Source organism: Dasypus novemcinctus, chromosome X (assembly GCF_030445035.2).
Source record: "Dasypus novemcinctus isolate mDasNov1 chromosome X, mDasNov1.1.hap2, whole genome shotgun sequence".
NCBI classification, from domain to species: Eukaryota; Metazoa; Chordata; class Mammalia; order Cingulata; family Dasypodidae; genus Dasypus; species Dasypus novemcinctus.
Window position 1 is genome coordinate 173,507,070 of NC_080704.1, and position 18,739 is coordinate 173,525,808.

General features: G+C 42.4%; 1 pseudogene; it reads right to left on the reverse strand.

Moving 5' to 3' along the window:
• Positions 1–6,089: 6,089 nt before the first annotated feature.
• On the reverse strand, positions 6,090–6,885 carry LOC101428816 (melanoma-associated antigen 10-like; annotated as a pseudogene).
• Between the last annotated feature and the right edge of the window lie 11,854 nt (positions 6,886–18,739).

The following is an 18,739-nucleotide window of genomic DNA, read 5'->3' on the forward strand; positions in this document are numbered from 1 at the left end:
CAATAATTAATCATTTTATCGTAGGACAAAATCATCTCCTATTTCCTTAATAATAAAAACACATTCTATATATCTTACATACTAAGTTACCAGGTAAACTTCTTACAACATATAAACCATCAACACTAAACAAGCTTGTTAAAATAATAAACTTTTCTTCACTTTAAATACTTACTAGCATGCAATATTAGAAACAGTCCCCTAGAAGCAAGTTGGCTGGGGAGGCTGGCTGCTGCCAAGCTTTCCTGTTATAAAATTACCTTTTATTATTATTATTATTATTATTAATTCAGGTTTGCTTAATAATGACTTTTTGTGATTAGCCATTTAAACACTTTAATTTAAACAATGCTTCATAAGACCTTTTATAATTATTTATAACCATATAGACTATAATTATATTATTTTAAGACAAATTTTACCTTTACATAACATATTTCTTAAAGTTACCACAATACTTTCTATAACTTGCTACATGGATTTAAGTTCCAAGAGTTTATGAAAATTAACCATCCTACTTTAGGACAAAACACACCTTTTTGCAAAAACTTATTAAATTTCAGTTAGCATTCTCACAAACTTTTAATCTTTTTAATATTCATTTAAGTTTTACATTCTTCATATCCTGTGAAGAAAAATAAGTTATTTTAATCTAGGCAAGAACAACTTTTTATAAAAGGACTTACAGTAATTTTGTTAATCAAGACTTACAATTTTTATCATTGTAGAGATCTTATTAACATTTAAACTTAAGTATTAATATAAGCACTTATTTAATTTTTGGCCATTTGAATAGAGCTCTTTTTTAAAAAATTTTTATTAATTTATATTACCATCCGGAGGTATCAAAATATACACTGACATTGAACGAACAGACACAAAACAATTACAACACATTAACAGAAACATACAGTTTGCAATTAACTCATAATTCTTACTTTCTTGGTATAGCTGTTTTTAAGTTCTTATTAGGATTTCTTCTGGAATCCATGTTGCCTGTAACATGCAAGCTTGTACTTGGAAACATTTTTATTAGTTATCAGCAATCAGTTAAGATAACTTGAGCAGCATAAATGTAGTTAAGCTCTAATTTAGCAGTTTAGACAGACCGTTTACACACATTTTTGGATTATTCTGTAAGACTATACTGAGACTTGAAGTTAAGGAGTAAACTATTGATTTAAAACTGAGAATTCCTTTTTAAACCTTGATAAAAATTTTGTACTAATTTTATTATCTTGGTTAAATAAGCCCAATTAGAATTAGCATGGAAATAAAACAACACCAATGTTGCCATGTTTTTTGTTTTGTTTTGTTTTGTTTTGTTTTGTTTTTCCAGTGGCTTAACTCTATTAACCCCCACTAGCCCACAGCTACATTGTCATATAGACAGCAGAGTGTTTGCAGAGTTGCTGCCAGAACCGTTTCCTTATCTTAGTTAACACTTTAACAGAGAGTTTTCTTACAAGCCTGATTTCACTAACAAGGACTTTGTTTAGTGTCTTTGCCCGTTTTATATCTTTCAATAGTTTAAAAGGTATTGGCTCAGGATGAAACTTGACACCCCCTTGCAAATTATTTGTATCTGGTGGTATCACATGTAATGTTATGGGGAAAGCAGATAATAATTGTTTAACATAAGGCAAAGCATCGGCACCATCTGAAAATATTTCTAATTTAGTCTTAGTAACAAGGCAATTCAGTAGGTGCAGAGGATTATACTGGATACACAGAAGATATTTCATTAGGATACTTCACTGAGCTTTTATTGATGAAAGGGTTAATATCAGGATGAGGGAAAAAACCTGATGGTTCCCCATTCACCTCAAGTTCCTGTCTTGTTCCAATTTACTTTCTTTCATTTCAAATTTACTTATGGGCTTAGAAAATATAGTTATTTCATCTTTTTCTCCTTCTTTAGACTATAAAGGATCTAAGGCTGCTGCAATTTGTTGTCCTAAAGCCCACACCGACAGGTGTATAGTTTTTCTTTTTTGGTATGCTCTAAGTGGCGCCTTCATTACTTGTTTCCACTGTTTAAGATTTAAAAGGTTTTTTCCTTGTGGCTGAAACTAATAACAGTGTTTTTTGTACTGGAGCAAAAAATTTAAGTAAATTAGCAGTTTTTACTGAGACTCCGACAGTATTTAAAAGAGATTTTAGTACCTGTGAATATTCTTCCATCCATCCTGGTAGATTACCCATACCCTGATGCTAGCGGAAAACAGGATTAATTAAAATTCTTACCACTGTGTGGTCAGACTCGAGTCACCCTTTGATGGACGTCTCAACCTTTCAGGAAGGTTTTCAGTTCCGCGTTCCCGATACTGTTGTGGAAGAATCTCTGCTGCAGTCACTACTTCGGTCCCCACAGTGGGTGCCAAATGTCAGAGTCACGGACCTGAAGGGTATCGGGAATGAAAGACAAAGAGAGATTGGGATCAGGGTTTCTGAGAGCATTGATTTCTCAAGCTCATCGGACAAGTTTATTAACATCAGGGGCTTCTTTATATACCTCAAGCAACCGTGAGAACTAGCAACTATTCTAGCTAACTATTCCCATAACTTCATTAATGAAAACACAGTGCACAGTGGATAAGAGAGTAACTAAAGCCTAAGATGTTCTATTATGTTATTGAAACAAGTATACTCATAAATCTTGTTGCCCAGGTTACTTGAGATATCAAGTCTGGATTCTACTGGAATGTTATGTTTCCCAGAGAGATTAGCCACCTGCACGTACATCTCCAGGGAGAGCATGACCCAGTGGTCAGAAAGTAACTTGCTACCATGGAAATAGCATGCCTTTGTTTCCCACATGCCCCAAAAGCCCCTAGATATGACCCCAATGTTCTGCTGCCTTTTGAACCAAATCACCATGGTCAGGAGACCTGAGCACAGCTGACTCGGCCCCAAAAGGAAAGTTTTCAGTCTTGACTCACTGAGGCTTCAACCCCACCTTGCAGCAAAAGAGAACAGTGCTGAGTTCTTGACTATGGAGCTCCAAGGTCTGAGGCCATCCATGGGGCAAGATTTGCTGTTTGGCCTTGCCTGCCACCTCCCTCCTTTAGGCCCTCTTCCCCTGTCCCCCTGGTTTGTGGCAGGAGGTTCTTCCTTACTAGTCCCCCCTGCACCAGCCTTTGTTTCCTAGAGAATGAATGAGTGAGTGAAGGAATGAATGACTCAATGAAAGTACCAAGGGTCACATTCACTGATTCAAAATTTGGAGACTGCTGCCTGCCAGAGCCCTCAACCTCCATGAAAGAAGCCCAAAGTGCTACCACTGCTCACTCAACTTCAGAATTCCTATGGAATAGCCTCACTAAGGATGTCATTTTGGACATCTCCCTAGCCCCAGACATCTAGGAATGCTCTCAATGGGAAAATCCATGATGCTTCCTGCCTTGGAACCCACACATCCCTGTCACCTCAGTTTCATAGGAAAGCACACCATTTCTCTGGGTTTTTCATGTACCCCACAGATGACTGCACCTAGGGCCAAATCTCTATCCCAGATGGTGACAATGTAGGTCAGGTATCATAGCCACCAGACTCCTGCCCTCTATTGTGCTGAGAGTTTAGAAACTGGGAGGTAGTCTGAGCTTTGGACACCATCTGGAACAGTTTTCAAGACATGTCTACACCCAGTTGTGAGGTAACTAATCTCAGGGCATTCGCCCTCCAATTTCTCCCTCCTTGCATCTCCACTCTCCCTTCTGCTGCCCATTGGTATTCCTGGCCTGTCTCAACTGTCATCAGTTGTCTACCCCAGTCACTCATAGCCCCAACTTTTGGGGAGGGAGTCCACTGTACACAGGGGGGAAATATCTGTGTACAGTGAGCTGCAATACTGCTCCCAGCCCTGGGACACTGGCTAGGGGGCAATGAACCACTAGAGTATTCAAGAGATAGATATAGATCACCTGAATGCTGCAGGGGAGCCAGTTACGTTCTTTCTGACAGGAGGTGGGGGCGAGGGTTGGAAATGTCTGGCATGCTTCTGGCCTATTCATCCAATAGACCTGCCCACTCAAATCACCTGCAGCTTACAGCTGGTAATGATGCTTCAGAGGTTCCCCAAGCCCATTTCTATAACAGGCCCCCCACCCCCCCGCCACTCAGAGTCCCTGTCTTCTCCCCTCCTGCTCCCTTCTCCATCTATGCTGAATTTGGGATTCAGAACCCTGCATGACAGCCTCCCTAGGGTCCTCTGGACTTGGTCTTGCATGTGGTCTCTCTCATGAACTCTGGCACTTGCTCTGCCCTGACTGCCCAATGCCCCTCATTAGCAAGGGATGTCCTGTTGGGCCTTGTTTCCTAGCTCTGTTCCTTGTGGGAACAGTGAAGACTCTAGATGAGTTCAGACCAGGCATCTAGTCCCAGCTCTGTCATTCACTAGCCATGTCATCATGACAAATTACCAAGCGTGATGAGCCTTAAGTTCTTCATCTGTGAAATGGGTTGGATGAACCCTGTCTCCTAGGACTGATAGAGTCTGTGGAATGTGTTACAGCACATGGCACAGTGCCTGGCATAGATAGGATCTTTGACAAATGACAATTATTTGTAGTATTATTTTAACCCTAGGCTCCACCACCCTTTCTTCTGGGAATTTTGTTATTATCCAGGAGATCACAGAGAATATGAAGCTCAACAGGACACAGAATAATCAATCAAAAATGCTGCTTCATAAATAAGACTCAGTAAACTTTCTTCTTAGAGGATCTGTTATTTAATTTGGGTGCCAGGGCATCTTTTGCAGCTAGATGTAGCTCAAAGCTCCTAGAATTTCAGTCAAGGGCCAATTCCTTCCCTCCTTTACAGCTGATCTTCCATCCAAACCACTATATTCATTCATTAGATCCTCACCAGAAATCTAGCCCTTGCCTAGAGTTGGCCAAGTTACATTCAAAATAATCTAATTGAAACGTCCTTTGATAAGAGCCTAGTGGCTTCTGGGCATCACCTTGAGTGAGTGACTCTTTATTTCTTGTGAAGTCCTTGCAGACGATGCCTACAAAACACCTAGTTCCTGCACTGTGTGCAACTGCATTAGAACAAGAACACAGGACACCTTCGATACCTGCCCCAGGTGAACAGTGCTCTCTGGGTTATCCAGGATCCAAGTGTAGCTCCTAAGAGTAGCTTTCCACCCCAGATTTTTCTCTCATCTCTAAGACACCCTATCTGAGGGTCTGGCCCCTGCCACACCACCTGACTGAATTACAAGTACTTTTCACAGAAAGAAGTCCAGTTTCTCAAAGTCCCAAGATATCTTGACTCAGGGCATTTACACTTGACTGTTCTCGCCTGGAGTCTCACGTTCTTACTTCTTTTTACTTGTTCTTAGGTCTTAGAGAATATTTCACCATATTCCTCATCCTGTTGCTGCTCCTATTCTCTACCATGCTACAGATAGAGGGGGTTTTGCTTATGGTAGTATTCCACTCCTGACACAGGGCCTTCTGAAGACAGTCACCCAGTTCATGTCTGGGAGACAAAGAAGCCAGTGAGCAGGGGTCTTACTGATTTACTTTGGCCTACCTTCTTGAAGAAGCCCAGAAAATCCAGGTATATAGCTTATAATTTTATAGGAGATTGAGGAGGGTAAGGGTAACCAATGAACTATCTTTTACGTTTTTCCTCTATTTTATTGCTGAATTCTTCATTTCCAAAGAAAGACCTGTTCCCCAATGCCATGCTGTCTTGTTTCAGATCACAAAATAAGATGGAAGGTTTCCCAATTTCTTTTACAAAATAACAAAAGTCCTTCCCCTGAGCTAGATAAACAGCAAAAATGTGTACTCAGTGTCTTTCATAAACTTATCTTCTTTAGCTAATGTACCTTCTATTAAAATGAACAACTTTTGAGAAATACCAGAAAGGAAAATAAAAGGTTCATCTCTAACTCACCCCTACAGAAGAGGAACAAAGGTGTTATACACAGTATCCTGCAGCCCCAGCCTGGCCCTCCACTCCTTAGACGGCTGACTGCCCTGTTCAGCCAGGGACTGAGTACTCGGCTTCAGGCTTCTCTAGGGGGAGGAGAGGTTGCTGGAGGAGGGCCTGGAAATTGCACTGCTCACGGCTTACTCTTCCTCATCTCTCAAAGCCTCCTCATACTGTGTTGGAAAGGCACTGGGGACAGTACCATAGACCTTGGCCAAAACCTCCAGGACCTTCATCTTGCTGGTTTCACCATGGACCCTGGGACCCCACAGGAACTCATAGCATATAGGCTCACTGTCAGGTACCTGCCGGTACTTCAGGTACTTTTCCCACACACAGTCTCTGGTGAGGAGCTTCCTGGGCTCCCCTAAGATGAAGTGCTCCCTCCTTGGATACACCCCCATCACACTCAGCAATTTCCAGATTTCCTCCTCCAGGAGGCAGTTGCCTTTCAGAAGGATCACACCCAGGACCATCACCAGGGCTGGTCTTGGGCATGCTATGACCATCACTCAGGATCCAATCGTAGGTGAGGCCCAGTATGCTGACAAGGACATACCACTGGCTGGTAGGATCCACTTTCTTCACATTGATGCCAAAGACCAGCTGCAGGCATTCAGAGGCTTCCCCAAAGATCACTGAAAAGTGGTCCCTGTGGGTTGTGATTTCTGCCCCAGTGAAGGGCTCCTTCATTCGATATTTGAGGAGCAGGAACTTCACCAAATCAGCCACCTTATCATCAGTTTCATCTCTGAACAAGGACTCAGCGTCTGGCTGGAACTGTGACATGCCTGGACCCTCCTCTCCTTGGCGGCTGGAGTCTTGATCTGATGGGCTCCATGGAGCAGCTGCCAGGGCAGTGGAGCAAGGTCCCCAAGGATCCTGGGGATTACTCAGGATCCCAGTAGCAGGCATCATTTCTGGTATGCCCGGCATTAGAGCATATGAGGGGGGAGGAGAAGGAGACCTCCAGCCCTGCACCCACCAGGCCCTACCTGTGTCTCCCTTTGGGCCTGAAGGCATTGCTCACACTTCCAGAGCCAAGTCTTCTGACCATGAGGCATGATGACTGCCAGGGGCAGCAGACAGGAAGGTGGGTGATGGCCAAAGGCCTGAAGAAAAGGAAAGCATCTGTAATCTCAGCTGAGAAACCCCACCTTGGCACCCTTAATGAAGGCCGACTTACAAGTCTTCTCTTTAGGGGGTTCCTGAGGGCCTCCCAGTTGGCCTGTCCCCAGAGAACCTGAGGGAGGAAGGAGGGCTCCTCAGGGTGCAGCTGGCCAGCTTCCAGAGCTGAGTGAAGGTGGGTGGAGCTGGGTGCTGTGGGGCCCACTGTGGCCGGGCGGGTGGGGCGCTTGAACACTGAGTGTGAACCTCACCTTGACTCCTGGCACTTCCTGGGCTGCCTCCACTCAGCTCACCTGAGGACACATCCCTCACACCAAGGCCCTCACCTCTCAGTTCTTTCCCCGGTAAGAATGGTGGGGTCTCGTCAGGCTGCAGACTGCAAGAATGGCCCTGGGTTTCCACGTGCTGGGTTCTGTGGGGTTCACACTGTCCCTGGGTGGATGGTCCCGACAGTGGTCACTCAGAATCCTTTTTCTCCAGCAGGCCCTCAACTCCACCCCTCTGCTGACATCTGGTGACACCCTCAGAACAAGAGCTCACACCCCTGAGACTGATGAGGAGGTGAGGGGGGGCCCACAGCTGGGCCCACCTGCCAGGGCCTCCCAGTTTTTACAGTAAGAGCTGTCCAAACTCAGTGGGCATCCTTTTGTCCTGGGGTTGGGGCTCCCCTCTGTCCTCATCTGAGGAGATTCTTTGCTCTGCTGACCCTCCTAAGACCAGGTTTCACCTCTATGAGAAACTGGAGGAGGGAGTGAGGGAAACACATCCAGCCACGATTTCCTGGGTTTCCCCATGGCTGACAGAAGGGGCAGGGCAGGGTTGGGTTCCCCTCTAGCCTCACCTGGACACCTGGCAGGACCTGGGGTCCTCCTTCTATTTACCTGAATCCAACCCCTCAAACCAATCCCTCACCTCCCTGAAACCCTCAAGGTAGAAGTGAGGGCACAGAACATCCACACAGCCATGATCGAGGTCCCCAGGACTGATAACAGGGGTGAGAATGATTTTTGTGTGGCCCCATCTGTCTGGGGTGGAAATTACCTTCAGTCCTCCTCAGTGTATTCATTTTTACTCCTTAGAGGTTCTTGGCTGCCTCCCTTCCGCTGACCTGATAATGTGTCCTGCAGACCAATGCCACCATGTCCCCAAGACCTCTGAAGAGGAAATGGGTGGAAGGAGGACCTCTGCCTAGGATAACGCAGTCCAAGGCCTCCCAATGCTGCTAGCAGGCAGGGGTTTCTGTGGGACCCCCTGTGTCTGGGATGGGGGCCCCCATCAGTCTTCCCTCAGGGTCACCACTGAATCTTGGCAGGGCCTGATCCCTCTCCCTGTGATGACCTGAATCTGGGTCCCTCAGACCAAGGTACTAACCTTTCTACGAGCCCAGAGGCAGACTTTAGGGCATGCCACACCAGGCAGTCATGCCCCTGGGCTCTCCAGAACTGACAGCCATGAGGGAGCTGGATTCTGTGGGGACCTCCCTCATCCTCACCTTGATGTCTGGTAGGTCCAGGGCCACCTCTGCATACTTGAAGGAGTGCCCCTCAGACCAAGGCTATTGCCTCTCTCCCTCTCTTGTGGCAGAACTCATTGGATACCACATCTGGCCAACATGTCCCAAGGCCTCCCAGATTTGGCATCAGGTAGAAAGATGGATTCTGTGAGGGCTCCTCTATATGGGATGGGAGGTCCCCTCAATTCTCCCTCAGGGTCCTCACCTTGACACCTGTAAGGGCCTGGGCCTCCTCCCTCTACTAACCTAAATCTGCCCTCTACAGACCAAGGCCCTCACTCCCTGAGCCCCTAAGGCCTAAGTGTGGGGAGAGCTTAGCCTGATAGCTCTGATATCCCACCAACAATGTATAAGCGTTCCAATTTCTCCACACCTTCACCAACACTTATTTTGTGTTGTTGTTTTTTGAAATAATAGCCATCTTAGTGGATGTAACATGATATCTCTTTGTGGATTTGATTTGCATTTCCCTGATGACCAATGATTTTGAGCATCTTTTCATGTGTTTATTAACCATTTGTATATATTTTTGGAGAAAGGTATATTCAAGTCCTTTGCTCATATTTTAGTTGGGTCGCTTGTCTTTTTTTTGTTGTTTTAAGTTGCAGTTCTTTATATATTCTAGTTATTAAAGCCTTATCAGCTATATGGTTAGAAATTATTTTCTTCCATTCTGTTGGCTGTCTTTTCACTTTCTCGATAATATCCTTTTACATACAAAAGTTTATAATTTTGCTAAAGTCTATTTTGTCTATTTTTTTCTTTTGTTGCTTATGCTTTTGTTGTCATATTTGCAAAATCACTGTCAAATTCAAGGTTATGAAGATTTCCACCTATTTTTTCTTCTTAGATTTGTATTATTTTAGCCCTTATGTTTAGGTCCTTGACCTATTTAAAGTTAATTTTTGTGTATAGTATGAGGTGGAGGTCTAACTTCATTCTTTTGAATGTAAATAATATAAGAACAATTGACATATTTGCAATGCTCTGGTCCCCATCAATTAATAGGGAATCCTGCTATTTTTCTCTGTGGTCTCTTTTACTTGAATCTATTTGGAAACTTTTATTCTTTTTTTTTTTAAGATTTATTTCTCTCCCCTCCCCTCCCCCCCCCCCCCCCGTTTGACTGTTCTCTGTGTCTATTTGCTGTGTCTTCTTTGTCCACTTCTGTTGTCAGCAGCACGGGAATCTGTTTCTTTTGTTGCGTCATCTTGTTGTGTCAGCTCTCAGTGTGTGTGGCACCATTCCTGAACAGGCTGCACTTCCTTTTGCGCTGGGCAGCTCTCCTTACGGGGTGCACTCCTTGCATGTGGGGCTCCCCTAAGCGGGGGACACCCCTGCATGGCAGGGCACTCCTTGTGTGCATCAGCACTGTGCATGGGCCAGCTCCACACGGGTCAAGGAGGCCCGGGGTTTGAACCACGGATCTCCCATGTGGTAGACAGATGCCCTAACTACTGGACCAAGTCCGCCGCCCTGGAAAATTTATTTTTGCCACCAAAAAGATCAGTACATTTTTGTTATTCTTAATAATTTTTGGATATTTTTGCTGTTATGGATGGGATATTTTCTATTACATATTCTAAATAGTTATTGCTTTTCTGTGGCAAGTCTCTTGATTTTGCTCCAGTGATCTTCCATATACTATTTTTCTAAAGTTGTTTATTCATTTGAATATTCAATGTGCCTCTTCATTTGAATTTTCTAGGTAGATGACAATATTGTCACCTAATACTATCTCTTTCTTTCCAATATTCATACTTATTATCTATTTTGATATCTATAACTGTGGATTTGTGTTCCAGAGCAATTTTGAATAGTAAAAGAGGTAGCATACATCAATGCGTTGTCCCTGGCTTTAATGGGAGTGCGTCTAACATTTGACATTTATGTAGGCTGCTTTACATGTTAGGAAATGGATGTTCCCTTCTAACTTTAGTTTGCTAGGAGTGTTTACCTTGAACTTGTGTTGAATTTCTTTCAAAGACTTTTTCTTTACCCATTTATATGATCATTATATTTTTTTTCCTCTTCTATTTTGTATGTAGGGAATTACAATTGAAAGTTTTTTTCTAACGTTTAATATTTTTGCTTCTTGGGCACAGCCTGTTTATTCATTAATTCCCTACTGTTTTGTATATGCTACTAATTTATTTAGGATATTTGCTGATATTTAAGTAAGCTTGGCTCAAGTGTTCTTTTCATAAAAGGCCGGCAGTCTTTTTCTGATCTTTGAATCAAAGAGAGCTGGCTGGGGAAAATGAATTGTCTAATTCCCTATCTTTTTGTATGCTTTTGAAAGTGTTATTAAAAACTGGCATTTAGTTTTCCCTGACTAGTTGGTAGAAGTGGCCTCCCAAACTTCCTCATCCTGGAACGTTTGAGGGTGGCTTCAGCTTTGAATACAGTTTTGGTCTGTGCATGTACCACAGTTGTTTACCCATTCACCTCTTGTAGGAAGTCTTGGTTGATGATTATAAATAAAGGTGTTATAAATGTTTGTGTACAGAGTTTTTTGTGAACATAAGTTTTCAGGTCACTTAGGTAAAAACTAGGTGTAAAATTGCTGGGTCTTGTGGTAGGTTTATTGTATCAGTCAGAAACAGAACCAACAGGATGTGTGTGGGAGTGTGTGTGTTGGAGATTTATTATAAGGAATTGATTGACTCATGTAATATGTAGGAACTAGTAAGTCCAGATTCTGTAGGACAGGCAGGAGGCTGGAAATTCCAGTAAGAGTAATTTTGTGCACCTGAGTCTGAATTCCTTACCCTAGAAATTCAGGGAGGAGTGGATGTTATATTCTTGAGGAAGAATTCTTTCTTTACCTGAAACCATAAGTTCTGTCTCTTAAGGGCTCCAATTGATTGGATGAGGCCCACACACATTATTCAGGGTAATCTCCTTTACTTAAAGTCAACTCATTGTTGACTATGAAATACCTCCACAGCAACAACTAGGCCAGTGTTTGACCAAACTTCTGAACACCACAAACTACCCAAGTTGACACATAAATTAACTATCATATCTATGTTTAACTTTACTTGGCCCAGTGGATAGGGCATCCGTCTACCACATGGGAGGTCCACGGTTCAAACCCCGGGCCTCCTTGACCCGTTTGGAGCTGGCCCACACATAGCGCTGATGCACACAAGGAGTGCTGTGCCACTCAGGGGTGTCCCGCACGTGGGGGAGCCCCACGCGCAAGGAGTATGCCCCATAAGGAGAGCCGCCCAGTGCAAGAGAAGGTGCAGCCTGCCCAAGAATGGCGCTGCACACACTGAGAGCTGACACAACAAGATGACGCAACAAAAAGAAACACAGATTCCTGTGCCACTAACAACAACAGAGGCGGACAAAAAGAATAACACAGCAAATGGACACAGAGAACAGACAACTGGGGTGGTGGGGGAAGGGGAGAGAAATAAATAAAAATGAAATAAAATAAAATATATCTTTAAAGTGACTGCTTTAGTTTCCTGGTGCTAAGACAAATACCATACAATGGGCTATCTTCACAACAGGAATTTATTGGCTCACCATTTCAGAGGCTAGAAGGCTTGCTTCCTCCTGGCATCAGTATCTTATGGACAATCTTTGGAATCCCTCAGCTTTCCCATCAAATGGCAGTGCACATGGACATGTCTTCTTTCTCTTCCAGGTTCTGTTGACTTCTGGCTTCTGGCTGCTTCCCATGGCTTCTATCCTGTGTTCAATTTCTTTTGCTTATAAGGACTTCAGTCATATTGAATTAAGACCCACCTTAAATCAGTTTGCACACACATTAACTAATAACATCTTCAAAGGTCCTATTTACAAACGCATTCATAACCACAACACAGATAAGGGGTTGGGACCTGAACATGCTTTTTGTGGGGAGCATGGGTCAATCCCCAACAGTGGCTATACAATTTTTTACCACCAGCAATGAGTGATAGTTCCACATTCTTTCCAGTATTTGGTGATTTTAAGTGTTTGCACTTTAGCCATTCTTAAAAGTGTATGGTATAATCTTATTGCAGTTTATATTTGCATTTCTCTAATGAAAAATGATGCTGATAATCTTTTTAAGTTTTTTTAAAAGTCTGTTTATTAAGACTAAGAAGCTCCAAGAGTGAGCTCCTGCTACACAGCAGTCAGTAAACACCCACAGCTATCTAAAGCACCTGTTTGGGGGCTCCAAGAGACAAGAAGAGCATCCTGCAACATCCTTGAAAGAATAAGGAGGAGACTGCCTGTATTAGTCCGCTAAAGGGATACTGATGCAAAATACCAGAAGTTGGTTGGTTTTTATGAAGGATATTTATTTGGGGTAGGAGCTTACAGTACCAGACTATAAAGCGTAAGTTACTTCCTTCACCTAAGTCTATTTTCACATGTTGGAACAAGATGGCTGCCAATATCTGTGAGGGTTCAAGCTTCCTGGGTTCCTCCCTTCCAAGGTCTTGCTTCTCTCTGGGTTAAGGGTTCCTATCTTCCTGGGGCTTGCTTCTCTTTCCTTTGTGACCTTAATTCCTGGGGCTTCAGCTTAAGACTTCAGCATCAAATGCCAACATCAAAAACCCTTAAACTCCGCCCTTTGCCTTGTCTTTTATCTATGAGTCCCCATCCATCAAGGGGTGGAGACTCAATGCCCTAATCATAACTTAATCACACCCAAGTACAGACCAGATTATAAACATAATCCAATATCTATTTTTGGAATTCATAAGAATATCAAACTTCTACATTCCATCTTCTGAAATCCAAAAAGACTACAATATTTTTTAAAAAACCTTAAATCGGTAACAATGCAAGTACTAAATCATATCACAATCAATTTAAGGAAATACAGTTTGTCTTGGGGCAAAGTCCTGTCTGCTATAGACCTCTGAAACTTACAAAATAATTTATCTGTTTCCAATACACAAAGGGACAAAGGATAAATGTTTTCATTACAATAAGGAGAAATCGGAAACCTGAGTCACAGGTCCTCTACATTTCAGTAAACCTGCAGGGCATCCTCCATTCGATTTCAGTCAGAGTCATTCTTAAGATCATGCTTTCTTCTCCTTGGTGCTTTATGGGAACCCACCCTTTCCACATGCTTCCCGAACACCTATTTTCTTGGTTCCACCATCTTCAAGCACCTGAGTGTTGACCAAGCTCCAGATCTCACCCTCCAAAAGTGTTGGAGTGATTGCCACACATTACCAAATCTGTGGGTTAGTCTTAATCCCCCTAGTACAGTGACGTGAAGACAACTTTCCCCCTAACCTTTGGCAAACAGGCTTAACCCACTCAGAGCACCGAGTTGGCCACATGGCCTTCCCTAAACTCTGGCATGGAGGCTTAGCCCTCTCAGATAATAAGTTGACCACCTGGCCTTCCCTAATCCATGGTGGACAGGTCCACCCCTCTCAGACCTGTGGGGTGGTGATCTTAACTGCCTAATCCTTGGGGAATGTGCTACACCCTTCCTGTACCCTGGGGTGACAAAACTCTCCCAGAATATCACTTTGGAATATCCACCCTCTTCAACTGCTGGGGCAAACTCATCCTCTTTGTACACATGGGTGGGGTTCTTCTCTTGGAGCAAGGTAATGTCTTAAATCCAGATCTCAGCTCCCATGATTTTCCTCCTAAAGCTGTTTCTTCTTCAATCTCTCCTTTCCAAGTCCCTTTTAGTCCAAGCTAACAGTGATTTTGTTCATACAGTTCTCTCAAAAACCTTGTTGGTTTAGCATGCAAGAAGCAGGTGTCCAAGCCATCAGACAGTAAGACATTCCATAAGTCTTTCAGAGATGACTGCATATTCAATCCTGATTTACAAATTCCAAGTTTAGTTTCCTTTGTGTGCTTACTTCCTGGGGCTTCAGCATCAAATGCCAACATCAAAAACCTTCAAACTCTGCCCTTTGCCATGCCTTTTATGTGTGAGTCCCCACCCATCAAGGGCCTAATGATGTGGTCCAATCAAAGCCCTAATCATAACTTAATCACACCCAGGTACAGACAGATTACAAACATAATCCAGTATCTATTTTTGGAATTCATAACCATATCAAACTGCAACACAACCCATCTGCAGAGAAGATTCATGAGTAGAGCACTCCACACCACATGGGCTGGTGCCCATACTCCACTGGCAATGCAAGCTGGCTTGGGAGCTATTCTGTGGCTCAAGTTGGAAGCTCCATTTTGAAACAGTGGGGAAGGAAGAGATGATTGGGCACTGACTTCAGCTACTGATTAGTAAATTTGGCTAGCTAAAGTATAACCCTGAGAACAGCTAAAGTCCAAGTCAAAAAGAGGCCAGTAGCCACTATTTTATCTCCTACCCCCCACACACCCCTCACCACCTGGCATGAAGGGAACTGGGACTGATTGAAAACAACAGTTCTGGTAGGGACCAGCTTCTCTCCACCCAGATTAGACTGCAGCTCTAGCCTAAGCCCCAGCCCTACCTCTGGCAGGGAGAAAGCTGCAGGGATCTGTACCAGCCTCTCCAGGTATCTGTAGGTACTTTTAGCTGGCATAGAATGAATGGCGAGACACCTAGGGCTCCATTCCTGAACCCCAATAGGATAGGAGAGGAGCTGTGTTCCTCAGCCTCTCCAGGCAACTGCAGGCAATTTTGGCCCACACAAACTGATTTGTTGGGTGCCTTCAATTCCATCTCCACCTCTCCATCCCCCCCATAAGATAGGAGGGGACTGGTGTTTCCTCAGCCTCTCTGGGTAATGGCAGGCACTTGCCTACACAGACTGAACTGTTAGACACCTCTGGACGCACCAACAACCTCTAATGGGATCAGAGGGGGCTGGTGTTTCCTCAGCAAATCTGGGCAACAGCAGGTACATTTGGCCTGCAGTAACTGAACTGGTGGGTACCTATGAATCCACTCCCACCCCATAATAGAATAGGAGGGGGCTGGTCTTTCCTCAGCCTCTCTGGGAAACAACAAGCACTTTGGGTCAGCATGGAACAGACTGTTGGGAAGCAGTGATTCTATTCCCACTCTCAAAAGGGCCGAAGGGGCAGTATTCACTCAGCCTCTCAGGGCAACTATAGGCATGTTCAGCCCACCCATATTAGATTGTAGGGCACCCCAGAGGGTCCATCTCCACCCCTGGTGGGGTGTTGGTGGTGCTACATCAGTCTACCCAGGCAACTGCAGTCATTTTGGACCCATACAGCATAGATTTCTGCCCAGGCCTGAAGTTCCATCCCTGCCCCAGGCAGAGAGGAAGGGGCATGGAGCTTCATTAGTCTCTCCAAGCAAACTACAGATGGTCTTGGCCTACTGAACTTGGATTATTGCTCGCAGCTGTGGCTCCGTCCCTACCCCTGGCAGAAGAGAAAAGTGGGAGAAGCTTCATCGATTCCTGGAGCAACACAGGCAGCTTCAGCCTCCACAGCTCACAGCATCAACTACATCCTTAGCTCTGACTGCATAACCGGCAAGGAAGAAAGTGCAAGAAAGCCCTAAACTAAAGAGAAAAACTGTACCCAGAATAAATGCATCTACTAAGCCAGATGCCAAGACACCAAAAAAAAAAATTACAATCCATACAGAGAAACAGGAAGATATAACCCAGTCAGAGGAACAAGGTAAGCCTCCAGATGATATAAAGGAATTGAGACAACTAATCATAGATGATCAAACAAATTTCCTTAATAAATTCAATGACATAGCTAAGGAGAGTAAGGATATTAAGAAGACACTGGGTGAGCACAAAGAATTTGAAAACATACATAGAAAAACAGCAGATCTTATGGGAATGAAAGGTACAATAAATGGAATAAAAAATAAATTAGAGGCATATGACAGTATATTTGAGGAGGCAAATCTGCTTGAAGATGTGGTCTCCAAAGTGAACATACAAAGAACAAATGTAGAAAGGAATGGAAAAAATTGGACATGGACCCTGGGAACTAAATGATGGAAAGAGACATGCAAACATAAGTGTCATGGGAGTCCTAGAAGGAGAAAAGAAGGGAAAATGGAAGAAGGAATATTTGAAGAAATAATAGAAAAAATTTCTTGACCCTATTGAAGGATATAGATAACCATGTCCAAGAAGCACAACAGACACCCATCTTAATAAATCCAAATAGACCAATTCCAGGACACATGCTAATCAGAATGTCAAATACCAAAGACAAAGAATTTTGAGAGCAGGAAGAAAAAAAGTGATATATAATATGTAAAGAATACCCAATAAGATTAAGTGCTGATTTCTCATCAGAAACCATGGAGGCAAGAAAGAGTGGTATAATATATTTATTATATGGTATAATATACTGCAATAGAAAATTTTGCCAGCCAAGAATATTATATCTGGCAAGATTGTCCTTCAAAAATGATAGCAAGTTTAAAATATTTGCAGATAAACAGAAACTGAGAGAGTTTATAATGAAGAGACTAGCTTTGCAGGAAATATAAAGGGAGTGCTGCAGCATGAAAAGAAAGGAGAGAGAAGCTTTGAAGACAGTCTAGAAATGAATATCGTATCAGTAAAAGTAACTAAAAATGTAAAAAGAGTAGTGAAAATAAAATAAGACAGATAAAATACAAAGGTCAAAATGAGTGAAATAAGAACTACCTTTATAGTAATAACATTGAATGTTAATGGATTAAACTCCCCAGTCAAAATACACAAACTGGTAGAAAGAATAGGAAAATGTGAACCCTCTATGTTTTGTCTACTAGAGACTCACTTTAGATCCAAGGATACTAATAGATTGAAAGTGAACGTTTGGAAAAAGATATTCTATGCATGCAGTATCCAAAAAAAAAAAAAAAAAAAGCTGGAGTAACTACACTTAGATGAAATAGACGTTAAAAGCAAATCTGTTATTAGGGACAAGAAAGGACATTATATATTAATAAAAATGGCAATTCATCAGAAAGAAATAACAATTATAAATGTATATGCATCTAACCAGGATGCCTCAAAATTCATGAAGCAAACACTTGCAAAACTGAAGCGAGAAATAGATGTCTCCACAATAGTAGTTGGAGATTTCAAGACACAATCTCTGTATTTCATAGAACATCTGGGCAGAGGATCAACAAAGAAACAGCTTGAATAATATGATAAATGGGCTAAACCTAATAGACATATACAGAACATTGCACCCCAAAACAGCAAGATATACATTATTTCAAGTGTTCATGGATCTTTCTCCAGGATAGACCATATGTTGGGTCACAAAGCAGATCTCAATAAATTTAAGAAGATCAAAATTATACAAAGGACTTTCTCTGATCATAATGGAATAAATTTGGAAATCAACAAGAGGCAGAAAAAGAGACCTAACTCCACAGTTGGAGGAGCTAGAAAAAGAACAGCAAACTAAACCCAAAGCAAGTAGAAGGAATAAAATAACAAAAATCAGAACAGAAATAAATGAAATGAGAACCAAAATTTAAAAAAGGAGAATTAAAAAAATTAAAGTCGGTTCTTCAAGAAGATTAATGAAATCAACAAATCCTTAGCTAGACTGACAAAAATAGAAGATGCAAATGAAAGAAATCATAGAGGGTACTATGAACAACTGTGCACCAAAAAACTAGACAGTGTAGATGAAATGGAAAAATTCCTAGGATGTCTGAAAAACTTACATGGATCCTAGAAGAAATAGGAGACTTTAACAAACCAATCACAAGTAAAGAGGTTGAAACAGTTATCAACCAACTATCCAAAATGCAAAGCCCAGGACCAGATGGTTTCACAGGTGAGTCTTACCAAGCACTCCAAGAAGATTTAATACCAGTCTTATTCAACCTCTTCCAAAAAATTGAACAAGAAGGAACACTACCAAACTCATTCCATGAAGCCAATTTCACCTTAATACCAAAACCAGGTAAAGATATAACAAATAAAGAAAATTACAGACTCATTTACCTAAAATCCTCAACAAAATACTTACTAATTGAATCCAACAACACCTTAGAAGAATTATTCATCATGACCAAGTGGGTTTTATACTAGGCCTGCAAGTGTGGTTGAACACAAGAAAAACAATCAATGTAATACACCACTTAATAAATCAAAGTAGAAAAATCACATGATCCTATTGATTGACACAGAAAAGGCATTTGACAAAATACAACATCCTTGGTAATACTGAAAAAGATAGGATTTTTAGGAAACTGTCTCA